The following is a 25,143-nucleotide window of genomic DNA, read 5'->3' on the forward strand; positions in this document are numbered from 1 at the left end:
TTGTTGTCCTGCAGATTGAAATATATCCTAGGTTACATCCTAAATCTTAAAACATCAGTAAAATACAAGAATGGAAAAAAAATACGGTTAGCCAATAACAAGGACATGGTCCTGTGTCTGAATATAAAATATTTGTCTAGAATCAAGTGGAAATTAGCAAGCATTTCAGCGTGTGGGCCAAGATATTGTATACCCAGAAATATGTAAAAGCAATTCACTAACATCTGTCTACAAATGTGGAACATCTAAGACCTCAATTTTATCCATTCTTTAGTAGAGAAGAGGCTTTCTGCCTGCTTGTCCCTCCCTCTTGAGCTGAAAAGAAGGGAAGCCTTATATTTTACTGAATACAGAAGGAGCCTGAGAGTCCCATCTCAGCTATTAGGGGCTGGGGCCTTTGTAATGTAAATTGTACTCTCTCTTTTCTTCTTATCAACAACGTAATTTGGGACAGGATGGATTGACTCGAATGTTTGCTAATCAGTTTCAAGCAAGACTAGGCTGGAGGCCAGCGAAAGTTTGCCAGAATGCGCCTTCAAAAAAGGGGTCGACAGCTGGTCTCATTTTGGAAATTGTCTTGCCCATTATCTTATCATTTGCTCCTTTTTATATGGGCCATGTCTCAAATTACAATTGTTATTTTGAAGATACTCCAGAGAAGAGGGGGGAAGAAGGGAGGAAGAACTTAGAAATACAGATTTAACAATACTTTGAAAATATGATTACCTTGTTATGTTATTTATTTATGTATTTATTTAATTTATTTTTGGTGCCAGTCCTGGGGCTTACACTCAGAGCTTGGGCTCTCTGTCCCTGTGCTTCTTTGTGCTCACGGCTAGCACTCGACCACTTGAGCCACAGTTCCCCTTCTGGCTGTTTCCGAATACTTTATTGGAGATAAGAGGCTCATAGATTTTCCTCCCAGCCTGGCTTGGAACCATGATTTTCAGATCTCAGCCTCCTGAGTAGCTAGGATTACCGGCGTGAGCCACCATTGCCTGGCTCACTTTATTCTTTTTAAGTGTTAGTAGGTAGTTCAGAAGTTAGAAAATACTATTACTGTCCAGTCATACCTTTTGGATGAACCTAAAGTGGCAACATGTGTTGGTGAAGGAAGGGAAACAACTTTGATTTTGATCCATGAAAGGCTGGTGCTTCATTCTGGGTCTAAAACCAAGAAAGGAGAGACGATGTCCCTGATATCAGGGAGGTGCAGTCCAATTATGGGCTCTATAAGTGCAAATGTTGCTCCTGTTCTGATAAAACCTTCACTGAATACCTTGAATAATGTTTGACCAAGGATCTGGGCCACAGGAGACCCAGTAAAATTGGCATGTAAAACGAGCCAGTAATTAAGATGTCTACTGATGAATTAGGAAATGATTTCTTGTTAACAGAATAACATAAAGAGAACAAACACGTTGAATACATATGTGAATTTGAAAAGTGGCAAGCATATACAGATGAAGAATTTTGGTAGCTAAAGAAAATTTCAATATCCTTGCTCATCCCAGTCCTTTAGGGGTGGGCTGCTGTGAGAGCCGTTAACCACGGGCTAATGGGATGTTCACATGTAACTAGCAGTAAGGAATAAAATAATAATTCATGAGCTAAATCAGATAGTATTACACGCTGTTCAAGAGCCCCAGGGAAATGGACATGGCATATGACACGGCACTTAGAAAATACATTCACACCTTCACTTGGGTGAGTTGGAGCAATGTGGACTCCAGCGATCACTTTCATATATTTTCACACAACCTGCTTCTTACCCCATGTTATCTACTTGGTACCATGCTGGTGCACTTCCACTTCTTGTAACCTTCTCCCACTATGTATGATAGAAAAATCTCTCTACTATGCTGATTCTGTTGGGGTCAGCTAGCTAGAAGTGACTACATAATTTACGGGACTAAGTGCAAAATGAAATTGTAGGGTTTTTTTTTTGTTCAAATGTCAGGGACAGAGAGTACCATTAAATACAAGAAAATATAATGAATTGTCATTTAGTAAGTACATTTTAACTGATGAACTGTACTAGAGGTAATAGTGATTCTATAGATAAGAATACACATTTATAAATTGTCAAAAATGAGGACAGGTAACTTTGGAAGATCATGAGTCAACAAAGCTGGCCCTGCCACTCAGTCCCAGCAGGCTCCCAGGCCTGCCAGTTTACCACCTTATCTATAGCTTATTCTTGCTTTAGGAAGGCTACTTTATATTTTCCTGTTTTAAAGCTTCCAATATTTCCTCTCCTACCTCTATGGCCAAATACTGGTTTCCTTCTATTATTTTGGGTGCTCGCACTTGAGCCCTGAATCCCACCTTCTCTGGAATTCCAGGTGTTACTAGTCTGTCCTTTGTAATGTTGATGCCTGATCCAACGAGCATACACAGTGGAACTTTTCCTATAGAAGCATCATGTTTCCTATTTTGCTAGTCCCCTCTAGCCTCTACCCTATCTCTATTTTCCTCAAAGTGAAACTCTTCTAAATAGTTTCATGCTATGGTTTCCAATTTCTTCCTTCACCCATGTCCCTTCTTTCTTTAATCTGACTTTTCCTTATATAACTTCACAAAAATTGCTCATTTCAAGGTTACTAAAAACTTCCAGTTCTTTGTCCTCTTCTCATACGACTGCTTAGAGCATTTGCACAGCCAGGCATTGTCTCTCCCTCCAAATGCTCTTACTTGGTTTTGTGATGCTACATGTTTCTGTTTTCCTATTCTCACTGCCCCAGCCTTCTCTCTCTGCTTTGTTGAACTCTTCACAGAGCCTCCAATTCCCCAGAGCTTAGTCCTCAAGAATCCTAATCCTACAAAATTAAGAAGAGTGAGAGAAAGGGATGGGGATGGGTGAGAGTATTTGAAAGGTGTGACATTCATCAAGATATATTATATTCATAAACTGTTTTGTTAAATAGCAACTCCTTTATATAACTACCTGAAGATAAATTTAAAAAATAAAAAACACCACATAGACAATGGGGGAAAAAGAATCATCTCAACCTCTACCTGCTCCTGTAGAGGTCTTATACAGTCTAACACCATTTTGAGAATCTCACACAATACCACAGTTTGATCTCCAGGGACTCAAATTGTATATTTGTCTAGCACTCTACCACTTGAGCCCCACCTCCAGCCTGGGTTTTTAGTAGTTATTTTGGAGATGGAACCTCAAAGACTTTTGTGATCCTTGACTACCTTTGAACCATGATCTTTTTATCTTGGCTCTGTGCATAGCTGGCATTATTAGGATGCTCTACAATGCCCAGCCCTTTAATAGTACTTAACTGGTCTCTTTTTTTATATTTGTACCATTTGGTAATATAATCTTAATACAAGGGACTACTAAAAGGCAGATCTATGGATATCAATCTTTTTGGTACAAAACTTCTAAGGGAAACCAGAGCTGTGGCTCTTGTGGTAGAGTACAAACCAAGGCAGAGAATAAGGTCCTGAGTTAAAACTCCAGGATCAGCACACACACACACACACACACACACACACACACACACACACACACACACACACACACACATCTGAAAGGTAAAATGAGGATAAAACTTCCAATAGCTTTCCACCTTGCTCAGCAAAAAAAAAAAAATCTTTGAAATTGCATTTAACTCCCTACCATCTTTTGCTCCATCCTCTTCATCCTATGTCATCTACCTTACTTTTTTCTTCAGACCTCTTTGGACCCCTCTGCATTGGTTTATTCTCCTTCCTCTAGGACTCTGTCTGGAATGTTACTTCCCCAACTATTCATGTGGATGACTTTCTCACTTCTTTAGACCTTGCTCAAATGCCTTCTTCTAAGTAATCCCTTCCAAGAATGAAATACTGTTTAAATGAAATACTGGCATTCTTTTTCCCCTTCACTACTCAGTTTGCCTCATACAGTCCTCTTTCACGTGTTTAAACCTGTAAATACCTGGCACATTCAAGGCATGCTGTATAGATCTGTTAGTTGAATGGACAAATAGCACTTGTGTAACAATATCAGAGGGAACATATCTTTTGAGAACTTTGTAGTGAATAAATCTTGTTTAAAAATACCAAAATTTTGTAGTCTTTGCTAATATATCATACATTCTTTCCCACTCCCAAAGATAAACCAAAGATCCGGGGCCCACTTGAAAATGAACTGACTATTAGTGTGAGGTAATCAGACAATCATGATATTACCAAATGGTGTGAAAGATTGATGGATGGATGTCATTTTGGCTCTCTGTATTGAGTGGGATTCCATGGGCCAGTAGGCTCTAGAGGATAGGAAACACACTGGACATAAACCACACATTGGCAAGAAGCTGGCACAACTCTTTCATATTGAGATGCTACTTGTCATAAACCAATAGCAAATATGTTAAATGCAGTGCTTGAAAGAGCACCAAAGGCTTTAGAGTAGAGAGTTATCCCACTTCTTTTCAGCAGAGCATAAAATCACCCTATTACCTTTTATCAGGCTATTCCATAAAGGGGTTATGCCTATTCACAAAGCATTATACATCCTTGTATCTTCAAGAAAAATGATAAGCAACTCTCCCATTTCCCTGTTTCTCCTGACTTTGCTGCCATGTGTTCAGTGAGCCACCAGGGTCAGATCCTTAGTTGGTATGACTTGGAAGTGGGTTTTCTTGCACCAAGTCCTTTTTCTAAGTCTGTATCACAGAGTCTTTTTTTTTCTCTAACTAATTATGTCTAACCTGGAGGGTAGATGATGCAAATATGGCTGTGTATATATCACATTAATGTCTGTTGTGGTGAGCAACATCCATGGTTTTCTTTGCTTTCCTGGGATAGGAATTGTTTCAATTAATGTTTAATTTCTTTCTGTCAGGTTGTGCTTGACTCCTTGCCATCTTAATCAGTGACTTGGTCATTTTCTGTGATTCTGCTCAGTGGAGGACAGTTTTTGCACATACATTTTATTATTAACCAATTTAAATGCCCACCTGGTGAATGATACTCAAGTTTTTAAATATGAGTTTTGTCCAGAACTTTTACAAAACTGCTCATGTAGCTAATAAGTGCATAAAGATTGCTCTCTGTTAACAAGGTTACCTTGGCATCATAACCCAAAATGTCCCTAAAATGAATGTGAAAAAAATCTGGGAGTTAAAAAATGAGCATATCATCTCATGTTCTGCAACTATTCGGGCCAAAATCCATTGTTGTCATGTGCCTGAAGAAATATAAAAATTATCTTGAGGCAGGAGTCTGCCAGGGTGAGGTAGGTATGCATTTATTTAATTAGGATCTAAAATGTCAAAAATGTAAGACTATTTGTAATTAGCTTAAGATGATAATAAATAATCTTTGTAAGATAACACATCTTATGATAGCATTTAAATATTAAAAAATTAAATTTAATCATTTATGTTAATTAATTAATTGATTTAAAATGCAATTTGTAGAATTAGTTTTTATTGGGACTTGAAACTTGACATGACAGAACATTTTGTACATTTTTCACAAATCTCATTCATGTGAAGTGTGACACGTGACTTTTTTTCCTCTTTCTGCAAATCAATTCATCGAAATTCTACCTGTCATTTGGAGATACTCCACTGTTGAGAGGATGCTGCATCAGTTGTTTTCATGAAAGTGGCTTTGCCCTTCGATACCACAGGAGTTCTTGCTCTTCACTCTCCATGTAGCTGCTGTGATAGTTTCAATCTCAAATTCTCTTTAAGGCTTCTGATGCTAGAGTGTCCTTGCTAGCCCTTAGTGGCATTGGGAAATGATAGGACCTGTAGGAGGTGGAGCCTAGGGAAGGGTGTTAGGGCACTGGAGGCATGCTCTTAAAAAGAAGTTGGGGCCTCAACCCCTCCTCCTCCTCTTCTCTTTGCTTTCTGGCTGCTCTGAGAGAAGAATCTGTAGTTAACCACATGTTCCTTGCCATGAGGTTGAATGGACCATGAACTCAAATTTCTGAAACCATGAGCCAGAAGGAAAATTTTTCTTCCGTTAAGTTGATTTTTCTCAGGTAGTTTGTCATGTGAGGGAAAGCTGACTTGTACAGTAGTTTAGGTTCTTCTGAGCTAATTAGTACATTACGCTTGAGATTGAGGACCTGCACTTCCCCAACCCTCCACCCCTATCTAAGACATCAGGCATTAAATATCTGTCTAAGAGATAGAGCACCAAAGCAACTCATGTTTTTTGAGTTAAGGTGTTATCATCAAATATTACCTGTCAAAATATCAGGAGAGATAGCACATTAGAACTGCTAACTGCTTAATACCTTCGTGTGAACAAACTTAATTCATTTTGACACGAGAGTTTATGACAGCAGAAAAGCTGTGAAAACGAAAGAGGAAAGGCCAAACACAGGGTTGGAAAGACTCTTCAACCAAAGGTCATCATTAAAAAAATTCATTTCAGAGTATGGTCTAAGAACCACATGTGTTGTGATGAAAAAAGCATTTCCTAATCTATTTTAATTGCTTTACTTCTTAATTACAGACTCTATCACCACTGACTTTCAATTTAGGCTTCATCAATTCAGTAAGGGAAAGGAATAAAATTTACCAATAAAAAGCCAATCAAAATAAGGCCTACTACAGTCTATGAAAAAGTTTTTTTAGTTGATAACCACACAGGAAATGACTTCTTAATCTGCCTTTATCCTATTTTGTTTTTCAATTTCTTTTAAAGCTAGAAATGCCTTATACTGTCTTAGTTACCTGTATTTTTTTCATAAATCATTTTTCCTCTCATTATAACGTCTCCTTAGGGATGTACGTGCTATTTCTTTATTTCTAAAAAGCCCATATTCCATCTGAGCATCTGTGCTGAGACATCCTGGGATATTAAATTCTAGTTTTTGTTAATAGGGCAAAATGGAAATGCAGTGTCAGGCAATGAAGTTCATTTAGCTTTCTGGTATACCATTTCTGAAGATGGAATTAACAGACATGCTCAATTGCAGGGAAACGTAAAACATTGACTATTCATCGTGTCTTTGCATTGTAAGTGTTGATTTCTTCTCAACCTGTCCGTAGCAAGCACCTGGGGAAGGTAGCTCTGTCTTCTGCATGAGTTGAATCTGATGAGATCCTGAGCCAGCCACTGAAGAGTGGGTTCCTGAAGTAGGCAGGACCTACTGAGACGAGGACATGTAATCGGGCTGTCATTGGGCCACTGGAGGGCAAGCTCAATTTATAGTTTTGCTGAGATGCCTGGGTGTAGTCAGGTGAATAATTCACACCTGAAAGGAGTCAAGAATAGTCTGAGAAATTAGACTCCGGGAACTTGGAGGCAGAATCATTTTGGAGGCAGGATGTGAGTGATTATGAGATGCAGGATAGGGAGACCTGCCAGGAGTGAAGGACTCAGAAAGAAGAGAGTTGCTTATAGAGTAATCTGCAGTGCTGTAGAGAACCAACCATTGTGGGCTGCGAGTTGTGTGCTGAGTCAACTGTGTGATATCGCTCCATGTTCCTTTGTTCAGGCAGATGTGTGTTTGTGATGACTATCCTGTCAACAATAGCGCTGAAATAGTCATAATTAAAGCTTTCCATTACATCATAATTTTGGAAAAATGCTTTTTAGCCAGGAATAGTAGCCAAGGATACAGAACATGGCAGGAAAAGCAAACCCAATATTTAAAGCACTTACTTGTTGCGTTATCTGTGATTTTTTTTTTTTAAAAAGAAAAACCTGTTTTCTGCCAATGATTTTCAGTATTTATTTAATTTATTTTTTCTCTTTTTTATACATTTTTATTGTAAAAAGTACTATACAGAGGGGTTACAGTCACATAGGTAAGGTAATGAGTACATTTCCTATTGAGCATTGTTACCTCCTCCTTTGTTTTTCCCCTACTATTCCTTCCCTCCCTACCTCCCCAACTCCTCTCTCCCCATCCAAGTTGTAAAGTTTGTTTTCAAAATAGTGCCTTCTTTTTTTTGGGAGGGGGGTCCGGTCATGGGGCCTGAACGCTGTCCCTCAGCTCTTCAGTTCAACCACTTGAGCTACAGCGCCACTTCCAGCTTTTTTCTTTTTGCTTATGTGGTGCTGAGGAATGGAACCCAGGGTCTCAGGCATGCAAGGCAAGCGCTCTACCACTGAGCCAACTTCCCAGCCCTAACGTGCCCTGTGTATGCACTTTACTCACTGAATCAGTGCCTGGTTTGGCTTCTGAGTTTTGGAGTGGTAAACTAGAAGTTATACCTGCAAAGATATATGGAGATTTGCCAGACAAAACAGAGAAAGGCTTGGGTTTTCGTGAGAATGTGAGAAGAACTTTGGTGTGGTCAACAAATGTGTTTAAGGGAGAAAAATAAGGAGATGAGAAATAGTGAGTTGAGGTGCACTATATAATATTAGCGAGAACCCCAAGGTACTTGTTAATTAGAATTGGTAATTTTCTTTCAGACTACTGGAGTATTAAGGTGGGAGAATAGTTTTAAAATATGTATGCTAAATTAACAAATTTTATGTGATATAATTTTGGGAGATGTTCCTGATTTTGTGTGTGTGTGTGTGTGTGTGTGTGTGTGTGTGTGTGTGTGTGTGTGCTGGTCCTGAGGCTTGAACTTTGGGCTTGAACTCAGGTCCTGGTCACTGAGATTTTTATCTCAGTGCTAATACTCTACTTGAGCGACAGTTCCATTATTGTCTTTTTGGTGGTGAATTGGAGATAAAAGTCTCCAGGTAGGAAATAGACTTTCCTACTTGGGCTGGCTTCTGACTACAATCCTCAGATCTCACCCTCCTAAGTACCTATAATTACTGGTATGAGCCAGTGCTCAGATACTGTCTGAAACTTTGATTGTACATACCATGTGACTTTACATGTGTGAAAGTTCTTGCATCTGTTTGTTCTTTAGCATTTCTCTCAACGCAATTAATGATGAACTTGTCTTAGATAACAAACTATAATTTAACTGATAAGTGGTTTTAAGTTGTTAGTTTCAAACACATTCTATTTCCTCCTGCACATTCTTATTCATTTTTTACATGATTTTTAAAGTGGGAAGAGTGATGGTGGAGTGGAGAATAGGAAGCATTCTTATCAGAATATCCTGGGTACTGATACATTTTGTATGTAATTTTCCACAGAGGTATTGATTTTAATCAGCTTTCAAGATGTAGCACCACATTTGTCAAGGCACAGGTCCCAAATGTGCAGTTTTTTTCTTGGTGGAAAACTAGCTCTAACAAATGTGCTAAAATGTATTAGTTATCTATTTACCTCAACAGGCAAGAAAGCACTAGATCATTAGCTTAACTCATGAAGAAACAGCAATAGCTGCTGCCTGACCAGTCTCTACAGGGTAAAGAAGAATCAGCAGAACTCATGGCCTGTGAAGACACTGGTTTGTGAGAAGTGCCCAGCAGATTGTGAAGTGATATTATTAAATGAATGCATATGATTCATAGCATAATTCTAAAAAACTCCATTTTATCAAGTGATGTGCTGTATACATCAAAATTCATGGTGTCATCTATCTCTGGAATATTATGTGGGCTTTGCCATTTTGGAAGCATTTCAAGTTGAGCTTTTATTTATTTATTTTTGGTTGTGGGGCTTGAACTCAGGGCCTGGGTGCTGTCCTTGAGCCTCTTTGTGCTCAAGGCTAGTGCTCTACTACTTGAGCCATAATGCCGCTTCTGATATTTTAGTAGTTAATTGGAGATTAAGAGGTTCACAGGGACTTTCCTGCCCAGGCTGGCTTAAACTGTGATCCTCAGATCTCAGCTTTCTGAGTAGCTAGGATTATAGGTGTGAGCCACTGGTGCCTGGCTCCAGTTGAGTTTTGATTTTTTGTGTGTGCTTTTATTTGTTTATTGAAGTGTAACTGAGTTCTGTGTGCTTTTTCGTCCTTTTCTTTTAAGCACTGACAATCTTGATTAATTTTCCCCTTCAAGAGTAGGAAGAGAACAGCAAAGTAACTGTCACAACTTCTTTGAGATGAATGGCTTGAAGTATTTTGAACATATCATCCCAGAGTAACCTCTGGATGATAAGTAGAAAGTAGCATCACTGGGAAGATGAAGGGACATGGTAGCTGTTGATTTTTTTTTTTTTTTGGTATTGATTGTAAAGCTCTGCTTTGCAAAGCTCTGCTGTACGATTTATTTCTATTTCTTTCCCAGTGCTTCTTATCTCATAATCAAACTACTGCCACATTGCACACATGGCTGCTTTGTAGTGTTTAAATTGCATGGGCCAGAACCTCATTTTCCTGACTTTTACTGTAAGAAATAGAAACAGATCTGAGGAGATCGGGCTTTGCAATAAGCAGGCATAGGAGAGAGCTGGTACTTATGCTGTGGACTAGAATTTTTTTAAAATGTCACTTGGACCTGCCAGAGAAATGTCTACTGTGACTTTGTGCAATCTACCTACCAATCTTTTGCAAATTACCTACAATTCTACGTATTGGCATGTGTTATCTGCTTGACTGCAGGTACAGTTGCAATTTAGCCCTTGACGAATGGTTGAATACATAAGAACATGATTTAGTTTAAGGTTTTTGAGCTCATTAAAATTATTAAGTACATTTCAGAATTTACTTAAACATTATGGGGTATGGAGATGAGAAGGAGCGACAGCCCTCTATCAAAGTATATTATATGCATGTATGGAAATATCACCATGAAGTGCCCTGCATTGGTACAGTTAATGAAAATGTGGATAAATAATTTTTCCATATATATTTTTTATTATAAAAATACTGTACAGGGCTGGGAAGGTGGCTCAGTGGTAGAGCGCTTGCCTTGCATGCATGAGGCCCTGGGTTCGATTCCTCAGCACCACATAAGCAAAAAAGAAAAAAAGCCGGAAGTGGCACTGTGGCTCAAGCAGTAGAGCGCTAGCCTTGAGCTGAAGAGCTGAGAGACAGCGCCCAGGCCCAGAGTTCAGGCCCCACGACTGTACAAAAAAAAAATACTGTACAGAGGGGTTACAGTTACATGAGTAGGGTAAGGAGTACATTTCCTATTAAGCAGTTACCTCCTCCTTTGTTTTACCATCCCTTCCTTCTCCACCTCCCCAACTCCTCCCTCCCCTCCCCACTGAAATTGTAAAGTTTATTTTCAACATAGTGTCTTGTACATCTTGTTGTTGCAATGGGTCAACCTGTATCCTTATTTAAGCATTTTGTTATATCCCTTCCCCTCCCCATATTATAAAAATATATATACAAGATGCAGGACACCAGAATCAGATACAGTGAAAACGGGTTATACTGTGAGGGAAGAACATACAAAAGAAAGAAGAGAATCACATAGCGCATTATAAGTACGTTAAAAACAGTAGCAAGATTGTATGTCCCTCCCCAACAGTATAACCCCTGCTTTCACTGTATTTGATGTCGGTATAATTTGTGGAGGAGAAGGGGAAAAACAAATCGTTTAAATAGGGATACAGGTGGACCCATTGCAACAATGAGATGTACAAGTTGTTATGTTGAAAACGAACTTTACAACTTTGGTGCGGGGTGGGAGGGGGGAAAAGATGGGGGAGGAGGGAGATGGGAAGGGATGGGATAGTTGTACAAAGGAGGTGCCATTCAACACAGCAGTTTAGGGTCTGGGAAGATGGCTCAGTGGTAGAGCGCTTGTCTTGCATGCCTGAGGTCCTGGGTTCAATTTCTCAGCACCACATAAGCAAAAAGAAAAAAAGCCGGAAGTGGTGCTGTGGCTCAAGTGGTAGAGCGCTAGCATTGAGCTGAAGAGCTGAGGGACACCCAGGCCCAGAGTTCAGGCCCCACGACCGAACCCCCAAAAAACAAAAAAAACACAAAAAAACATTTCAACACAGCAATTTATGAATACAGTGCACCTTGATCAATGTCACTCCTTTTAATATTCTCTCCTTCCTTCACTTTTTTAGTTTTTAGTTACATGCTGATTTTTTGCCAGGCAAGGTTGGCACTCCATGTGGCTGGGAAAGGCCTGGGAATGAGAGAGAGCTGGGAAAGAGAGGAAAGAGCTAGAAAAGAGCAGAGAGAGGGGTAAGAACAGTAGCACTCACATGGTATTCAGGTAAGGGGTAGGTTTATTCAGTAGACCTGCTGGGTCCAGGCAAGGTTGGCACTCCACGTGGCTGGGAAAGAGAGAGGAAAGAGCTAGAGCAGAGAGAGAGCAGAGAGAGCTAGAAAAGAAGAGCAAGAGCTAGAAACGAACAGATTTTAAGGTTCTAAGTTGGACTCACCTTAAAGTGAGCCCAAGGTATTTAGTGAGGCCAGGTCTCAAAATTACAAGTGCTAGAGACTTAGCTCCATAACGGAATATTTAACTAGAGTGGTGAAGACCCTAGATTTGACTCAACAGCTCAAATAAAACCCTAAGCTCCATCCACCCAATTCCCTTTAATATTTGGCTTTTTCATTAGGCTCAAGTTTTCACATTTGAATGGCCTCAGAAAATGCAAAGTATTTTAGACATATGCTTAGTTACACATGTGCTTTTTCATATTGGAAGCTGTGTCCTCTGCATCTCAAAGATGCCAGCCTTCTGAAATGCCTTCTTAATGTCTAAATTCTGTTTTGCCAATTCTCTCCACCTTCACTTTTGATCTTCTAAACAAACAAAAATATGCTATTGAATTTTGAAATGGATGCCAAGGCAAGGTTTAAGAAGAAGCATTTTTTCTGCTTTTATTGTTTTGTGTAGATTATAGACACTGTTTTCTTAGCTTGTATTGCTAAATCCCATGTAAGTTTGTATTTGTGTTTTATTTATACATTACACTCATACTGATTTAAATATTTTGTAACCATAAGCAATTATGTAGATGAAACATGCAAATGAATAACATATAGTATTTATTAGTCTAAAATTTTAATTGATCATGTTAGCTATATAGCATATACATTACTTGACTTTTTTGTGCTTTGCAGTCTCTAATTGTGATATCAGTTTTTTCACATGTTTGTTTGGAGTATTTGTTGAAATAATATATAATAAGGGTATAGAGTTGACTCTTCCATAAATCCAACTCTCAATAATACTTAAATAATTTTTGAGATCTGCAGTGGTGTGAACTTTGTATCTTTCCTCTTATGAATAGAAATGAGTATACATGTGTATACAGAACAAAATACTATGTAAAAGTTATTCAGACTCCAATTCACATGCATAACTGAGGAAAAGCCAAGAAAAAATAGTAGGTGATGTGAAGCAGTCTGGTGGCAAGATTGCCTTTTCCCCAACATTACTAGTAACACAGACTACCAAAAAAGAGACTTGCAGCGGACTTAACAAAATTACTGAAGACAGAGCACAGTAGAAAGAGCTCCACTTTCTGCATGTCATGAAATAACTACTCTTGATTCATTCCTAACATTTTAAATCACTATAGAAACTTTAATAAATGTGTGTTCTATCTAGACTTAGCAAGTAATGGAGAAGTTGAATACAATAGTGTTGTAACAGAAAATTCTAATATATCTGTCATTTTCTCTCAGTGTATTCCCATAAAATGTAGCAATACTATCCACTACAGCTATTATGGACTTTGGAGATTGGGAGTTCATTAAATTTTATTTTATATGGCTGGTTTTGAATTAATGTCCATGTATAAATCTATTTGTATAGATGCACTTTCCACATACCTATAGAAATGTGTTAAAATTACCTCACACTTTATTTATTTATATTATTTTAGTAAATGTATTATTACTGTGATTACATCAAACAATTATAAAGGGCTGAAATTTTATAGCTTGAAGAGATTGAACAAATATGTATGCCTGTGTCATCCACAGTCCTCAAGTTATAGAGTGATTTGTGTCCTCACACATTTTTCTTGCCCTTTTCTCTACAAATCATTGTGCCTACTTGGAGAAATCATATTCAGATTCCCATAATCACATATTCATCTTTCCCATTCCAGAACTTATGGAAACTACGTGTTCTGTCCTCTTATACCAAGAATCCAAAGAAGCATATTTTGGAGGTAACTTCAGCACAGTTACTCAGCACAATTTGTTTTGAGAGTTGTTCATTGTTTTGCTCTTCAAAAACAATTTTTTTGGTCAGGTTTTGTCAATTTTGCCACTAAATAACTTGGCCTACTTCCAGTTTTAAGCTATTATGAATAGAACCGCCCAAGAATTTTGTGGGCAGTTTTTATCATTTGTTCAGATCAGAAGGTCCACTAATAGTGCAGAAGTAAATTGATTTTTGGATCAAAAGGTGGACCATGTTTGGCTTTATTAGAAATGGCCAGCAAATTTTCCAAGGTGATTTGGGATTTTATTCTCTTACAACAAGGGATGAGAATCCTGATTGCTATGCATGGCACAGAAGTATTTTGGGTTGGAAGTCTTTCCTTGTCTCTGTTCTGCTGTATTCTTGATGATTGCTCATAGAGGCTGCGATCTCCTTGAGAATGGCCATTGACACTGAGCACTTTTCGAATATTTGTCTTTTGCTGCCAGGCCTCTCTGTGGGCATTTTTCTTTTTACTTCATTTATGTTTTTTTTTTTTTTGAGAGAAAAATTGCTTATCATTCTTTTATTTAGTTTAACACTGTCTTTGTATCACAGCATTAAAACTTTCAAATAGCTGATTTATGATTGCTTATTTAATGTGTTTAGTGGCTTCATTTTTTTTTAAAACAAAACATGCTTAGCAATAATGGCATTCAAAACCTTACATTTTATGTTTTGGGATTGGATCTATCTTAGATGAGTGCTTTATGAATAAGGTAAAGATCATTTTCTTATTTTTTGATATTTAGTAATTAACCATTTGTTGAAAAAAATTGGTTTGTAATTAAATATTTCACTGCTTTTTGGAAAATTGTGTCATTATTTCTTGTCTGTTATTTCTTGATTTAAGAGCTTGATTTCTTGATTTAAGACCAGTACTTATTTTGTTATGCTTGATCTAGTCTTCCTAAAGAATTATACTCTTAGAACAGTGTATCCCCTCTGTACATCACCTTTACAATAATTTTTTTAAAAAAAGAATTATAGTATATGGTTATGAGGAGAGGGATAGAAGAATGAACAGGGGAAATGAACAGAATTCAGGCAAGTATCCATTTGATATGCCACAGAACTGTGAAAAATAAGGAAGAAGTGAGTGAAGGAGGGCAAAGATGTTGAAGGGATGACATGGAACAAGATGCACTCTATACATGAATTACTTTGCTAAATGGCAAAAAATCAGCATGTAACTAAAAACTAAAAAAGTGAGGGAAGGAGAGAATATTAAAAGGAGTGACATTGATCAAGGTGCACTGTATTCATAAATTGCTGTGTTGAAATGTTTTTTTTTGCTTTTTTTTTTGTTTTTTTTTTGGGGGTTCGGTCGTGGGTCCTGAACTCTGGGCCTGGGCACTGTCCCTCAGCTCTTCAGCTCAAGGCTAGCGCTCTACCACTTGAGCCACAGCACCACTTCCGGCTTTTTTTCTTTTTGCTTATGTGGTGCTGAGAAATCGAACCCAGGACCTCAGGCATGCAAGACAAGCGCTCTACCACTAAGCCATCTTCCCAGACCCTAAACTGCTGTGTTGAATGGCACCTCCTTTGTACAACTACCTAAAGAAAAAGAATATACTTTTAAAGAATAAATGTCTATATTTTATTTTTTTCAGACTTACACTGGCTACTGAGTCTTTTTACTTCCATGTGAATCACCTTGTCAGTTTCTAAAGTTGTAATTGATTTCCTGATAGTCCAACAGATAGATTTTATATATTAGCACGAGATGCCCATCAGATGTGATACAAAAGAATTGTCTCTTTTCTGCCATTCTTTCTGGCTCAATATGTCTTTAATTCATGGAAGTAAATAAAACACAGTTGGACAGAGACTAATCTGTCAGGTGCAATCTTGCCCAGGAATAAATGTTCTTTCTTTCTTAATGATAAAAGGAATGTGTTGGCTTAGGGCAGCATCTATGTTGATGATACCTTTACTTGAACCTCAATTCTGGTTCCCATACCTATGAGCTACAGGAAAGATTAGTAGAGCAGAGAATAACAGTTCAAGCATTTACACATTCTTACTCTTATTTTCTTCTGGTAGTATATTACATTTTCTGAAGAGCTCTCTAACATTTTTCTTTCTTTTTTTGTACGTTTTTTAATTGTAAAAATGCTGTACAGAGGGGTTACAGTTACATGAGCAAGATAATGAGTACATTTCCTATTGAGCATTGTTGCCTCCTCCTTTGTTTTCCCCCTATCATCTAACATTTTTCTATAGTTCTTGTTTGCTGATAATAGATTCTACAATATTTGATTTTCTGAGTCTTTATATTTCTTTATCAATACCAAATATCAAACTCTACTACAAAGCCATAGTAATCAAAACAGTTTGGTACTGGCACAAGAACAGACCTCAGGACTAATGGAATAGAATTGAAAACTCAGAAATGAATCCACAGACCTATAGCCATCTAATCTTCCATAAGGGAGCTAAAATAATAGAATGGAAGAAAGATAGCCTCTTCAGTAAATGGCACTGGCAAAATTGGTTAAACACTTTTAGAAAACTAAAGCTAGATTCTTATATATCACCCTACACCAGAATCAACTTCAAATGGATCAAAGACCTCGGAGTCAAAGCAGACACTCTGAAAACATTACAGGATGGAATAGGAGAAACCCTAGGTCTCCTTGGCACAGGCCAAAATTTTCTTAATAGAGACCCAGAAACACAACAAATCAAAGAAAGGTTGGACAAATGGGATTGCATGAAATTGCAGAGCTTCTGCATGGCAAAGGACATAGCTAGCAAGATCAATAGAAAGCCCATGGATTGGGAGAAGATCTTCACTAGCCATACAACGGACAAGGGTCTCATATCTAAAATATACCTGGAACTCAAAATCTCTTTGGAAAAATATTTTTACTGAGTATAAAACTCTTGGCTTTTAGAATTGACTTTCATGTTATAATGATGCTTTTCTTTTTTTTTTCCTGATTGTGATTTCATGACAAAATATACTGTGGCTTTTAACTTTGTGCTTAAATATACTATGCCCTCTCCTCAATATAGATGTACTCAAGCTTATTAATTTTTAAAATTATTCTTCTGAGGTTTGAGACTGTTGACTTTCATTAATTTTAGAAGATTACTGAATATTGTACTTATAGTTTTCCCTGTCTTGTTTTATTCCCTTTCTTAGCCTGTGAATTCTAATTTTATATATGCTATAGTAATTTGGTAACAGTATAAACCGTACATTTCTGTGCATCTTTTACGTTTCAGTTTTGATGTCTTCTGAATAACTAAAAAACTCTATTTCCTCAACAATTTCTGATCTGATTATTCAATTCTTTTTTGTGGAGAGGATTATTCAGCTTTGCTATTCATTTTTCTTCATTCTTTAGTATTTCTGTTTTGTTCTACTGTATAGAAAAATGAGAAAGGATTGAGTTGGATATTTTACTGAATCATAGTTAATATAATCTGATTTCATTGACTAGCAAAAAAAGGCTTGTTAGGAATCTAATAAATATAAAATAATAGAACTTTGCATCTGAGAGTTATTTTCAGGCTGAACAACTGCTACCATATTTAACTTGAATAGTTGTGATGAGTATTAAATTTCCAAGCAAAGTCAGGTTAATCTTGGGCGTGCCGGGCGGGCGCCCTTCCACTGGGCTAAGCCCCCAGCCCCAGGTTAATCTTTCTTAGATCAAATATTTGCCCCTGGTAGTTATACAGGTTTACCATATATTTATACAATACTTGACAAAATACAACACTGAAATAACGTGATTTTTTTCACCAAAAATTTGAGATCCCTTCCTGGGAGAATTTTGTTTAATGTTTTCTTTCAAGGTACATTTCTAGGTGAAATTTTCCCCCATCTTTTATATAGTTTAAGAAATCTATTTATAACACCAAGGAAATTCTTTTCTTCTTTATTTCAAGAAAGCTCTATGAGCAATTATGATGTAGTATAATTACTTATTTTTTGTCCAAAATTTTTTTTGCAGTCATAGTCAGAGATCCCTCATCCTTGAATTTAGTCTAATCTCGATAAATTACCTGTGCTAGTTGAATGTGTAAGCGTATAGTTGAAGATAGAAGGGACCTAAATTCTTCTTGAGTTGAGGAAAATGCAAAATGGTGCATGTCAAAATATAAAGCCCTACATGTATAAACATTTTCACCTTACGTTATGGTGGACATTTCATTTATTGTTTAGAAAATTAAATAATGATCTCAATAAGTTACAAGTAGTATTTGATCTCTATTTTAGAGTAAAACATAGATTTATTCTTGTAGTTTTAATTTACACAGTAATTCAAAGATCATAGAATCCATTATCCTTACAAGATAAAAACAATCAGCCTTGATTTGAGAAATCCTGCTCAGACTAGTGAACCTGAAGCTAGTTTCAGTGTGGCTTTCTAGCAGGGTGTGGGGAGACTGCCTTAATCTCTAAACAAAAGTAAGACAATCAGACGGCTTTGCACTACAAAGGGACTGGCACAGCTGGCAAATTGATCAACATAGATGTGGGTCCAAAACAGATTAAAAATTATCTGTCATATTTGCCACCTGTACAAAAAAATTCCTTGATTCCATAGGGAATAAATGTATTCAAAAAATGAACTGTGAAGCTGAAAATGAAAGCTTTAAAGCTCCCTGCTGTTTCCAAGAGGACCTGGGATGCTAAAGATTAAATTAGCATTTCAAAGATGATGAGACTTGATAAGAGCCTCTTATGACCACAACCCAAGGGTGCAGACAAAGGCCCACCAAAGCTGCTTTCTCATTACTGAGACTTTTTCTTTCAGGGTCCACCCGGTCTTCTCTAATATCTCTTGTTCACCTTCGGTTGTGTCTTCTCTTTCATTTCTGCCTCACACGTCCCTTAGGGTCATTGTGTGTATTTTTGTCTGATGTACACTTGAGGAAGGAGCTCTGAGAGTTAGGAGCTCCCTTAGACTACGTAGATATTCATAGAGGATGCAACAGAATCTATTCAAAGTGTGATTTTTTTTTTCCTTTCTTAAAAGCCCTACATGCTAATCCTTCCTACAATATTTCCATAATATCTTAAAATCTATGGTTAAATCTATACCTTATTGCTCCTGATTTTAAAACAAACAAACATGGAAATTAACTGAAGCAATACAGTGTGATAGAAATCAGCCTGTTTTTTTCATCTTGTTGTTTGTTGTATAAATGTAGTCCTTAAAAAAAAAAACATTTCAAATAAAGTAGATGGGAGAATTAAAAACAGAATAGAAAGACAAAGTTTACTTCCATCCTGTTTAGTTGTCAAGAGGTAATTCCAACCAGTAAATAGTAACTCTGTGTCTCTTTGATATAAAAGGTGTGTGTGGAAGTGGGTGGTGTAGATAATTTAAAATTCAGATGTAAGTAGAACAGGCTTAATATTGACCCCATTAAATCAAGGGAGATAGAAGTGAGAAATCACCATGTTTTGGGTTTTTTGTTTGTTTATTTCGTTTCTCTCTACTGCTCCTCTTTTAATCTACCTCAGTTTCCACTGTACTTCCCCCTCTTGGGAAAGTAGTCCAATTTTGTAGATGGCATAAGCTATCTGGGGTTTCTCTGCAATCAGGATTAAAAAGTTTGTCTCCAACTTGAGCATTGATTTAGAGGAGATGAGGGTTGTTATACTTATCTTCTGCTGTGGCCAAAGGATGTTGCCCTCAAAAGTGTCAACCATAACCTCATTTCTACACACAAGTAAAACATGGTTAATGAGTAGATTTCTCTCTTTTTCACTAGCAAAAGTCATCTCAGAATAGAACAATTTGGAAAATGTTTTTTTACAAGTCTTTGTGTGTAACCATCAGTATTTCAGTTATTATGGTGTGGCAAAAAAATGTCTTTTTAAGAAATCTGCCCTAGCTTCTGGTTTCATTTAATTGAGAATAATAATAGGAAATCAAACTTATTTCCCTGTGAAACTTTAATGTAAAAAAAGAATAAAACTCTGCTTAATGTTAAGTGTACATGGATGTTATCAAAGAACATTTTGATCAAGAGCCACTTGATCAAAATTCCAAGAGCTGAAGGGAGTGACTCCTAGTTAGAGTAGTGATTGTTTTTGTTTTGAACCAGCAGAGGTATGTACTCACACAACCCAGGTGAAAGGTGAGGGGCTTCCTGTTACAGAAAGCATGGAAGCTCAGGATTTGGTTGATTTTAGTAGTTTCTTTAAAGATAAAACTCTTGATAATAAATTGTAGTGTGCAAATATAAAAAGGACAGCACAGAGATTAGAATATAGCTCTATAAAACAAATCTATGGCATTTATTAAAGAAAGAACAGGATGTCCAAGAGTAAATTTATTCATCTTCCTTGGCAAAGTAAAAAATGCTTGAAGTTTTACACAGAAAACATATGATATGGGAATTAGGTAGGATATTATATGTGATCTTCTTACAGATATAATCCTCTTTATTTTATATAATACACTTCTTTATTAAAAGTCAATATTTTATTACATTGATATTCTGATTAATTTATTGTAGTTGTTCACACAATTTTCTCCAGAATAAACTTGAATTTTTATATGATTTTATTGTAAAAATACCGTACAGAGGGGTTACAATTACGTGAGTAAGGTAATGAGTACATTTCCTATTGAGCATTGTTGCCTCCTCCTTTGTTTTTCCCCTACCACATCCCTTCCCTCCCCATCTCCCCAGCTCCCCCCCCCCCAGCCAGTTGTAAAGTTCGTTTTCAATATAGTGTCTTGTACATCTCATTGTTACAATGGGTCAACTTGTATCCTTATTTAAGCATTTTGTTTTTTCCCTTCCCCTCCCCAAATTAGCAAAATGTATATATAAGATGCAGGGCAACAGAATTAAATACAGTGAAAACGGGTTATACCATGGGTGAAGAACATACAAAAGAAACAAACAAAACATGATCCATTATGAGTACATTAAAAACAAAAGTAAAAATGATAAAACCTCTTTTGTCCCTATCTTGGGGTTCATTTCACTTAACATCATCTTATATGATCGTATGCACATAGCTTTTAACCTTTTCTACTTGTTCTAGACATGTACTAATTATTGCAAATAAGGGAAACCATGGGACCTATGTTTCTTTGGGCCTGGCTTACTTCACTTAATTTTTTCCAAGTCTTTCCACTTCCTAACAAATGGGGCAATGTCATTCTTTCTGATGGAGGCATAGAATTCCATTGTGTATATATATACCACATTTTCTTGATCCATTCATCTACTGAGGGGCATCTGGGTTGGTTCCATATCTTAGCTATGGTAAATAGTGTTGCGATAAACATAGTTGTGCTGGTAGCTTTAGTATAGCTTTGTTTATGATCATTTGGGTAAATGCCCCAAAGTGGGATTGCTGGGTCATAATGGAGCTCTATGTGGAGTCTTTCTTTGGGGGGGGGGGTTAATTTTATTTTGATTTTTACTTATACACAGGAGTTGACATTCAATACATGAGTACATGAGTACAATGAGTCTTGATCGATGTCACCTCTTTCATAATTTTCCCCAACACTCTCACTTCCACCGTTTCCTCAAGTTTCTTCATTTGGTGGGATATGCATTAAGTTAGATCACTGCATTTCTCCCCACTTTATTGCTTCATGTATCTATTTCTCCTCACCTTGATCCCAGCCCTACCTCTGAGTACTTGATTCCTAGTGGAATGTTGGAATGTGAGTTGGCTATTCTAAGGAATTACATTATTTTAATTCTTCTCTGAACCAGCCATATTTCAGTTCATACCTACGTGTATACTTGGATTCCACCCCAAAGTATGTATATTGTATTGATCTAGATTATGTCTAACTTCCTATATAACAGATAACATATCTTATTTGTCTCTCTGGATTTGACTTTCTTCCCTTACTTAACATGATTTCCCACAATTTCTTTCCTTTCTTTACAAATGATGCATTATCATTCTTTCAAATGGATAAATAAAATTCCACTCTACTTGTATGTTTGTATGTATACATATGCATGCATATGAATATTACACATATATGCATATTTATATACATATAGCAATCGTATTTTCATGATCTGCCTGTCCACTGAGTGTCATAGTCCATGTCTAAATGTGATTTCTTGTGCTATTATGCTTTTGCTCTCAATGTTTTGAGAAACGACTTAGTATTATTTGCCTAATCTTGTGCATACAGCCTATTCTATAACAAAAATCATTCTATCAATTTCCTAGCCTGGTGGTTTACGTTTCTATATATGTTGACTCCTATAAATCACAGAGGTTCATAATTGCATATGAATCTGTTTTTAAGAGCAAGACTAAATGTTCACTTGTATATAGTTGACATTTGCTAATAATTTATTATATTATTATATATAAATATTTATGCATATACAATTTATATACATATTGACACACATATATGCATGCATATATATAGATAGAGATAGATACAGATATAGATATAGATGTATCTGTGTGCTAGTACTAGGAATTAAATTCAGGGCCTAGTTTCTTTTGCTTTTCCTTTTTGCTCAAGGTTGGCATTCTTCCATTTGAGCTACAGCTTTTGTGGAGTCTTTTTTTAATTTTTATTTTTTTGTTGTGAAAATACTGTACAGAGGGGTTATAATTACATGGGCAAGATAATGAGTAAATTTCTTATCAAGCATTGTAGCCTCCTCCTTTGTTTCCCCTTCCCATCCTCCTCCCGCCCCCCCCCACCCAATCTTCCCCGCTAACCCCCCTCCCCCCCACCAAAGTTGTAAAGTTCATTTTTCGACATAACGACTTGTACATCTCATTGTTGCAATGGGTCCACCTGTATCCCTATTTAAACGATTATGTGGAGTCTTTTGAGGAACCTCCATACTGCTTTCCAAAGTGGTTGTACTAGTTTACACTCCCACCAACAATTCAGTAAGATTCCTTTCTGTCCACATCCCCTCCAGCATCTGTTGTTATTAGATTTCTTGATTTTTCCATTCTAACTGGGGTGAGGTGGTATCTCAATTTTATCTCGAATTGCATTTCTTTTATGGCTAGGGAGGTTGAGCATTTCTTCTTGTGTCTATTGACCATTCTTATTTCCTCTTCAGAGAAGTTTCTCTTTAAGTCTTTAGCTCACTTATTAATCAGGCAGCTGTTTCTTTGAGGATTGTTGTTGGGGGATTTAATTTTTTGAGTTCCAGGTATATTTTAGATATGAGATCCTTGTCTGTTGTATGGCTAGTGAAGATCTTCTCCCAATCCGTGGGCTTTCTATTGATCTTGCTAGCTATGTCCTTTGCCATGTAGAAGTGCTGCAGTTTCATGCAATCCCATCTGTCCAACTTTTCTTTGATTAGTTGTGTTTCTGGGTCTTTATTAAGAAAATTTGAAAAAAAAAAAAAGAAAATTTGGCCTGTGCCAAGGAGACCTAGGGTTTCTCCTAATCCTTCCTGTAACGCTTTCAGGTGTCAGCTTTGACTTTGAGGTCTTTGGTCCACTAAACTTCAAAATTTTAATAAGCAAAGATGCTGTCTTTTACTTCCCTTTCTCTATATTTTAAAAATTTTCAGTAGTTGTATATAAGGCTTTCAATTCCATAAATCAGATTATGAGTCCAATACACTTTTTTTGTAAATATTGGTACATTTATGTGACAAAATAGATTTTGTCTTATTCTCAAAGAAAGTAATAGCATACTTAGTGAAGGGTTATGAATACATTTATGAGGAAATATTCTAAACCATAGTATTAAAGAAACCAAATAGTGTATAAAAATCAATGCTATGGCATTATTTACCATAGCTAAGATATGGAACCAACCCAGATGCCCCTCAGTAGATGAATGGATCAAGAAGATGTGGTATATATACACAATGGAATTCTATGCCTTCATCAGAAAGAATGACATTGCCCCATTTGTTAGGAAATGGAAAGGCTTGGAAAAAATTATATTAAGTGAAGTAAGCCAGGCCCAAAGAAACATAGGTCCCATGGTTTCCCTTATTTGCAATATCTAGTATAGGTATGAGTCAAGCGGAAAAAGTCAGAGAATGTGAGGTTAGGGAAACAAACCCTCAAATATGTATTTTAATGTTTTTGTTTCTTTCATGCATGTGTTTCTAACGCATTTATAAGATTATTTCTTTGGAGTTCCGGGAAGATGGCGGAGGAGAAGCTGGAATCTGAACAAGCTCTTGCATAGAAAACAGTTTCAGAGTTCCAGTGAACAGTCCCAAGCCAGAGAATCACACCAAGTGTGCCATCACAGGACAGAGAGTTAGTCAAGAGAGGGGAAGCCAAGCAGACACATCTGAGCGTCTGCCAGCAGCTGCTGCTGCGGCGGCAGGGTCGCAGCGGCGACCGCAGCCGCGGCCATACCTGAGCGCTCACACAGAGAGTCCGGGACGAAGGAGCCAGACGCAGCGGGCGAGCGGATTCTACTCAACACCAGCAAGAACCGACAAGGAGCGGACAACTTCATCCTGCACTTTGCAGACCAGAGACGACCCAGGATCCAAGACTCGGAGTGAGTAGCCCCACTTCCTCACTCCTTCCCAGGGAGCAGAGGAGGGAAGGCCACCCCTCCCCGCCCCCCCAGCACCGGTGATCTCCATCTTGGATACCGACAAAGCTCGGAGGAGCGGCTAGCTCCAGCTGAGGCCTTGGAACAAAACGAGTCATTTAGCAGGTCACAAGAACTTAACGGCGAAGTGACCTCACAGACTCAGTTCCATCCAGGGAAAAGTCACCCAGCTCAGGCGCCAGCCATTGGAGTGGCTCTCCTCACCGGGTAACCAGAGCCAGAGGCTGCCCCGCCCTCTAGCAGCCTCCACAATCAATTGAAAAACAGAAACCCTGAGAATGGCTCCAGGCTGGGTGCTGTGAGTTTTTTTCACAAAATAGCCCCAGGGAAAAGCTACTGTTTGTTGAAAGGCCTCAACTCTACCCAGAACCTAGCCTCATCACTGCATCCCCCTCTTTTGTGATTCTCAAAGCAGATCACCCTCCCAGTAAACTAACCTGGGAGGGGGATCTCAAAATCTTGGGTAAAGCAGAGCATTTTTCTGCCTGTTCCAACAAACTGACTTAAGAAACCAATCAAGCCACAGGACCTCAAGCTGACCAGAGACTCCAGCCACACTCTGGTTACAGACAAAAGGAAGATACAGGACTCTTCCCACCCCTCCCCCCCCCAAAAAAAAAATCAAAGACCTTTTTTTTCTTCTTCTTCTTCTTCTTCT

The sequence above is a fragment of the Dipodomys spectabilis genome, unplaced genomic scaffold, assembly GCF_019054845.1.
Source record: "Dipodomys spectabilis isolate Male_0828 unplaced genomic scaffold, ASM1905484v1 ptg000009l, whole genome shotgun sequence".
In the NCBI taxonomy this organism is placed as follows: domain Eukaryota; kingdom Metazoa; phylum Chordata; class Mammalia; order Rodentia; family Heteromyidae; genus Dipodomys; species Dipodomys spectabilis.